The sequence below is a fragment of the Triticum urartu genome, chromosome 3 (genome assembly GCF_003073215.2).
Source record: "Triticum urartu cultivar G1812 chromosome 3, Tu2.1, whole genome shotgun sequence".
NCBI lineage: Eukaryota > Viridiplantae > Streptophyta > Magnoliopsida > Poales > Poaceae > Triticum > Triticum urartu.
The window spans coordinates 136,064,048-136,070,047 of record NC_053024.1 but is presented as its reverse complement, the minus strand read 5'-3'; positions in this window follow the sequence as shown (position 1 = coordinate 136,070,047).

Sequence of the window (6,000 nt, the reverse complement as noted above, 5' to 3'; positions counted from 1 at the left end):
TCTCTTGTCTAGAAGCTTACGTGTGCAGCCACAAGCCAATATGGGATCTGGCTTAGTTGACTAGTTAGTGTGACCCCTTGCGGGATGGGCTAGCAGATGTAGAATGATGTAGGTGTACCGGCCTATCCGTGGGTTAAGGGGGAACATTTTCGAAAGACTATGTCTCGGTCATCCTGTTCTCAAACACCAGGCAGTGCGAGAATTTCAAGGGAGGTGATCGAGTCTTGTGGGGAAAAGTGCGCAAACCTCTGCAGAGTGTTAAAACCTAATCGATTAGCCGTGTCCCCGGTTACGGACAACTTGAGCATCTAGTAGTGGAAATGCCGGGAGATCTCATCACTCTTAATTAAACAGTTGGGTTTTAAATGAAACTTTGTGAGTGGATTAAGTTGGGTTTACCAACTCATCCTATGCTATACAGTAGTGGTAGAATAATATCTTTTATTCTAGGGAAAACTAGCTTTATGCAAAAACTAAACTTAGAGCTTTCCACCAGCCAAATTGCATGTACAAATAGGTGCATTATTCTTATGATGTGACTTGCCAGTACATTCAATGTACTGACCTACAGGGCTGCAACATCTTATGTTACAGGAATTTCTACGACGAGTAAGAGTTACGTTGTAGGGTTACGGTCTACAGTCAACTTGCCGTTGGCGTTGATGGACTCCACACCCTTATGTTTGTTTCCGCTGAGACTTATGAGGTATATATCAGTTTTACGTTATTTATACATGTGATTGCACTTAGATATATACATTGATGTACTGTGTGTGCCAGCATACCGATCCAGGGATGGCACAGATACACAGAGGCTTGACCATTTGAGGTCGGGTCGCTACATTATGTATGCACGGTATAGTTTTAACGGGTACATGAGATGGGCAACGGAAGTCAAACTACTATTTCTGCTCCGGATTTGATCGATCTTCGGGGGGAAATTGCTTCTGGCCCCCGACATTTGGCTGGCGAACCACTCCGTCGTTCCTATTGCCTGGAGGCCCTCTTCCCTTGTGTTCGGCGTTGAGCTTGCCGGCCTACTTGAGGACCCAACAGTTTCTGTTAGTATGATTAGCTGGTTTATTGGGGTGGCCGTGAATCTGGCAGGGTCGGTCCAGTATCCTGTCTAGGTTGGATGGTCCGTCTCTGTTCGCCTTGAATGGCTTTTTTCGTTGACCGGGCTTGGGATTGCTGAATCCGGTGTTGACCACTGTGTCACGTGATCTTTCATTATGATTGAGACTGTTGTGTTTGCTTCGTCGTGGCTTGCCATTTCCGTCTCGGATTTCGGAAGTGCCCGAGTCACCGGCGCTATTGCTTCTATGAGCAAGCCAGCTGTCTTCTCCCATGCAAAAGCGGGTCATTAGAGTGGTAAGGGCTATCATCGATCTAGGTCCTTCTTGACCGAGGTGGCGTGCAAGCCATTCATCCCGGACGATGTGTTTAAAGGCCGCAAGGGCTTCCGCGTCCGGACAGTCGACGATTTGGTTCTTTTTAACTAAGAACCTAGTCCAGAGCTTCCTGGCCGACTCTCCGGGCTGCTGGACAATGTGACTTAAGTCATCGGCGTCCGGTGGCTGGACATATGTTCCTTGGAAGTTGTCACAAAAGGCGACCTCCAAATCTTCCCAACTACCAATGGAATTTTCCGGCAGACTGTTTAACCAATACCAAGCTGGTCCTTTGAGTTTTAGTGGTAGGTATTTGATGGCATGAAGGTCATCTCCGCGGGCCATGTGGATATGGAGGATGACGTCCTCGATCCATACCGTGGGATCCGTTGTTCCATCGTATGATTCGATATTTATAGGTTTGAACCCGTCTGGGAATTCATGCTCCATTACTTCGTCTGTGAAGCAAAGAGGGTGTGCGACACCTCTATGTTGGGCCGCACTGCGACGCACCTCCGATGGAGTCCATTTGCGGTTTTTGGCCCGGGTGTGGCTAGGTTTGTCACGTCCGAATAGGTGGCCGTCGTCGCGTGTCGAGGTATGTCCTCGCGATCTGTAGATCGCTCTTGAGTGTCCTGCTCTACTACCCAGGTCCTGTTGAAGGTCGTATGCATAACCCTGAGCTGTTTTGTTCTTGCCTTTGCGGTGAGGTGGGGCGGTTTGGTGTTCGGCTTGAGTCGCTGCTTTACTCGGACCAAATTGTGGTCGACCTACCACCTTGTGCGATGATGGCACGGGCTTGAGCGCATTGTCGTCGCCCTAGGGTAGCAATCTACGCTTCGGGTAGCTTTTGGCTGGGCCACTAAGGCCGTATTCTTCGGCGGCTAGGACTTCGGTCCATCTATCATTGAGCAGATCTTGGTCAGCTTGAAGCTGCCGCTGTTTCTTTTTCAGGCTCCTTGAAGTGGCTATTAGTTGGCGGTTGAAGCGCTCCTGCCCAAGAGGTTCCTCTGGCACGATGAAATCCTCGGTGCCGAGGCTCACCTCATCCTCAGAGAGCGGAAGGTAATTGTTGTCCTCCGAATCTTCGTGTGTGGCCTGTTTACCAGGGCTAACCTGCCCGTCTTCCCGTTTATCTTGCTTATTAGCTGTATCAACGGGGTCTTCGTTGTCTTCGACATCGTCGTCCATACCGTCAATGTTCTCGGAGTCGCAATCAAGTGTATCGGTTGAATCCTCGACCGTGGCTATGAAGTGGGTGGTGGGTGGGAAGAAAAATTCTCCACCGTCAGCCCCTGGTTCGAGCCGGATATAGTTCGGCTGCGAGTCCTCCGCCAAGGACAGGTTTTTAATGAGTTTAGCACATCGCCCAAAGGCGAGTGCTGGAAGATGTTTGCGGCGCTGAATTCAAAGATCGACAAACGATCGAGCTCGGCATCCGCGGGCTCACGTGGTTCGGAACTTACGACCGGAGACGAGCGTGAAGTTTTGCTGACAGAAACGTCGTGAGAGGTTAAGTCTATGTGCGGCTCCAACACCGTGGAATCTGTGGCCTCCGTAGTGGGGTTGATCCTCCCGTCCTTGGGTGGCACAACTTGCTGCAGATCTAGGGCCAGAGCGGTTACAGGAGCAATCTCCTGGATGCGGCCAGATGACAAATTTAGGTCATGATCATCGGGGTGACCGGGAGCGGCTACCGTGGTCTCAAATCCGGCGAAGATCAAGTCTCCACGGATGTCTGCAATGTAGTTCAAGCTCCCAAATCTGACCTGATGTCCGGGGGCGTAGCTTTCGATCTTCTCTAGATGGCCAAACGAGTTGGCCCGCATTGCGAAGCCGCTGAACACAAAGATCTGTCCGGGGAGGAAAGTTTCTCCTTGGACAGCATCATTATTGACGATTGAAGGGGCCATCAAACCTTTTGGCGACAGCACAGTGGAACTCTCAATGAAAGCACCAATGTCGGTGTAAAAATCGGCGGATCTCGAGTAGGGGGTCCCGAACTATGCGTCTAAGGTTGATGGTAACAGGAGACAAGGGACACAATGTTTACCCAGGTTCGGGCCCTCTCTATGCAGGTAATACCCTACGTCCTGCTTGATTGATATTGATGAATATGAGTATTACAAGAGTTGATCTACCTCGAGATCATAATGGCTAAACCCTAGAGTTCTAGCTTGTATGGCTATGATAATGAATCTCTTATCCGAACTAAGTCTTCCGGTTTATATAGACACCGGGAGGATCTAGGGTTACATAAGGTCGGTTACAAAGAAAGGAATCTACATATCCGGTCGCCAAGCTTGCCTTCCATGCCAAGGAGAGTCCCATCCGGACACGGGTACAGTCTTCAGTCTTCGTATCTTCATGGCCCATCAGTCCAGCCCACGGCTAACTAGCCGGGCGCCCGAGGACCCCTTAGTCCAGGACTCCCTCAGGCACCCCATAGACACACAAGTTGACAATTTTTTAGCCATGTGTGGTGCCCCCTCCACAGATACACACCTTGGTCATATCGTCGTAGTGCTTAGGCGAAGCCCTGCGCCGGTAACTTCATCATCACCGTCAGCACGCGGTTGTGCTGAAGAAACTCTCCCTCGGCCTGAACTGGATCAAGAGTACGAGGGACGTTACCGAGCTGAATGTGTGCAGATCGCGGAGGTGCCGTGCGGTCGGTACTTGATGGGTTGGATCACGAAGACGTTCGACTACATCAACCACGTTTCTTAATGCTTCCACTTTCGGTCTATGAGGGTACGTAGACATACTCTCCACTCTCGGTGCTATGCATCCCTAGATTGATCTTGCGTGATTGTAGTTTTTGAAACATTGCGTTCCCCAACACTTCAACACTCATCGGACCGCATACATCGGTATGTATTATTTGCAATAAGTCATTAGCTCGCTCCATTGTTCCAGAGAACAGAGTTTTAGTCATCTTGCCCATGAGGCATGTTTTGCAAGTATCAAATGATTCATAATCAAGTGATTCCAAAAGTCCATCCGCATGGAGTTTTCTTCATGCGCTTTATGCCAATATGATCTAAACAACAGTGCCACAAGTATGATGTACTATCATTATCAACTTTGTATCTTTTGGCATCAATATTATGAATATGTGTATCACCAGGATCGAGATTCAATAAACCATTTACATTGGGTGTGTGACCACAGAAGGTTTTATTTAGGTAAACAGAACAACAATTATTCTCTGACTTAAATGAATAACCGTATTGCAATAAACATGATCAAATCATATTCATGCTCAACGCAAACACCAAATAACATTTATTTAGGTTCAACACTAATCCCGAAGGTAGCAGGAGTGTGCGATGGTGATCGTATCAACCTTGGAATCATTTCCAACACACATCGTCACCTCGCCCTTAACTAGTCTCTATTCTACAACTCCTGTTTCGAGTTACTAATGTTAGCAACTGAATGAGTATCAAAAACCCAGGGGCTACTATGAGCATTAGTAAGGTACACATCAATAACATGTATATCAAGTATACCTTTGTTAACTTTGCCATCCTTCTTATCCGACAAGTATTTGGGGCAGTTCCGCTTCCAGTGATCATTCACTTTGCAATAGAAGCACTCACTTTCAGGCTTGGGTCAAGCTTTGGGCTTCTTCCCGGGAGTGGCAACTTTCCATTCTTCTTGAAGTTCCCTTCCTTTCCCTTGCCCTTTTTCTTGAAACTAGTGGTCTTGTTAACCATCAACACTTGATGCTCTTTCTTGATTTCTACCTTCGCCGATTTCAGCATCGCGAAGAGCTCGGGGATCGTTTTCGTCATCCCTTGCATATTATAGTTCACCATGAAGTTCTAGTAGCTTGGTCATAGTGACTAAAGAACTCTGTCAAGCACTATCTTATATTGAAGATTAACTCCCACTTGATTCAAGCGATTGCAGTATTCATAAATTCTAATCACATGCTCACTGGCTAAGCTATTCTCCTCCAGCTTGTAGGAAAAGTACTTGTTAGAGGTCTCATACCTCTCAACATGGGCATGAGTATGAAATACCAATTTCATCTCTTAGAACATCCCATATGCTCTGTGGCATTCGAAACATTTTTGAAGTCCCCGTTCTAAGACGTAAAGCATGATGCACTAAACTATTAAGTAGTCATCATATCGAGCTTGCCAAATGTTCATAATGCCTAATCTGCTCCTGCAATAGGTCTGTCATCTAGCGGTGCATCAAGGACATAATTCTTCTATGCAGCAATGAGGATAATCCTCAGATCACAGACCCAGTCTGCGTTATTGCTACCACCATCTTTCAACTTAGTTTTCTCTAGGAACATATAAAAATAGGGGAGCTATATCGCGAGATATTGATCTACAACATAGATATGCAAAAACTATTAAGACTAAGTTCATGATAAATTAAGTTCAATTAATCAAATTTCTAATGAACTCCCACTTAAATTAACATCTCTCAACTTATCTAAGTGATACATGATCCAAATCAACTAACCCATATCCGATCATCATGTGAGATGGGGTAGTCATCAATGGTGAACATCTCTATGTTGATCATATCTAGTATATGACTCACGTCCGACCTTTCGGTCTCCAGTGTTCCAAGACCATGTCTG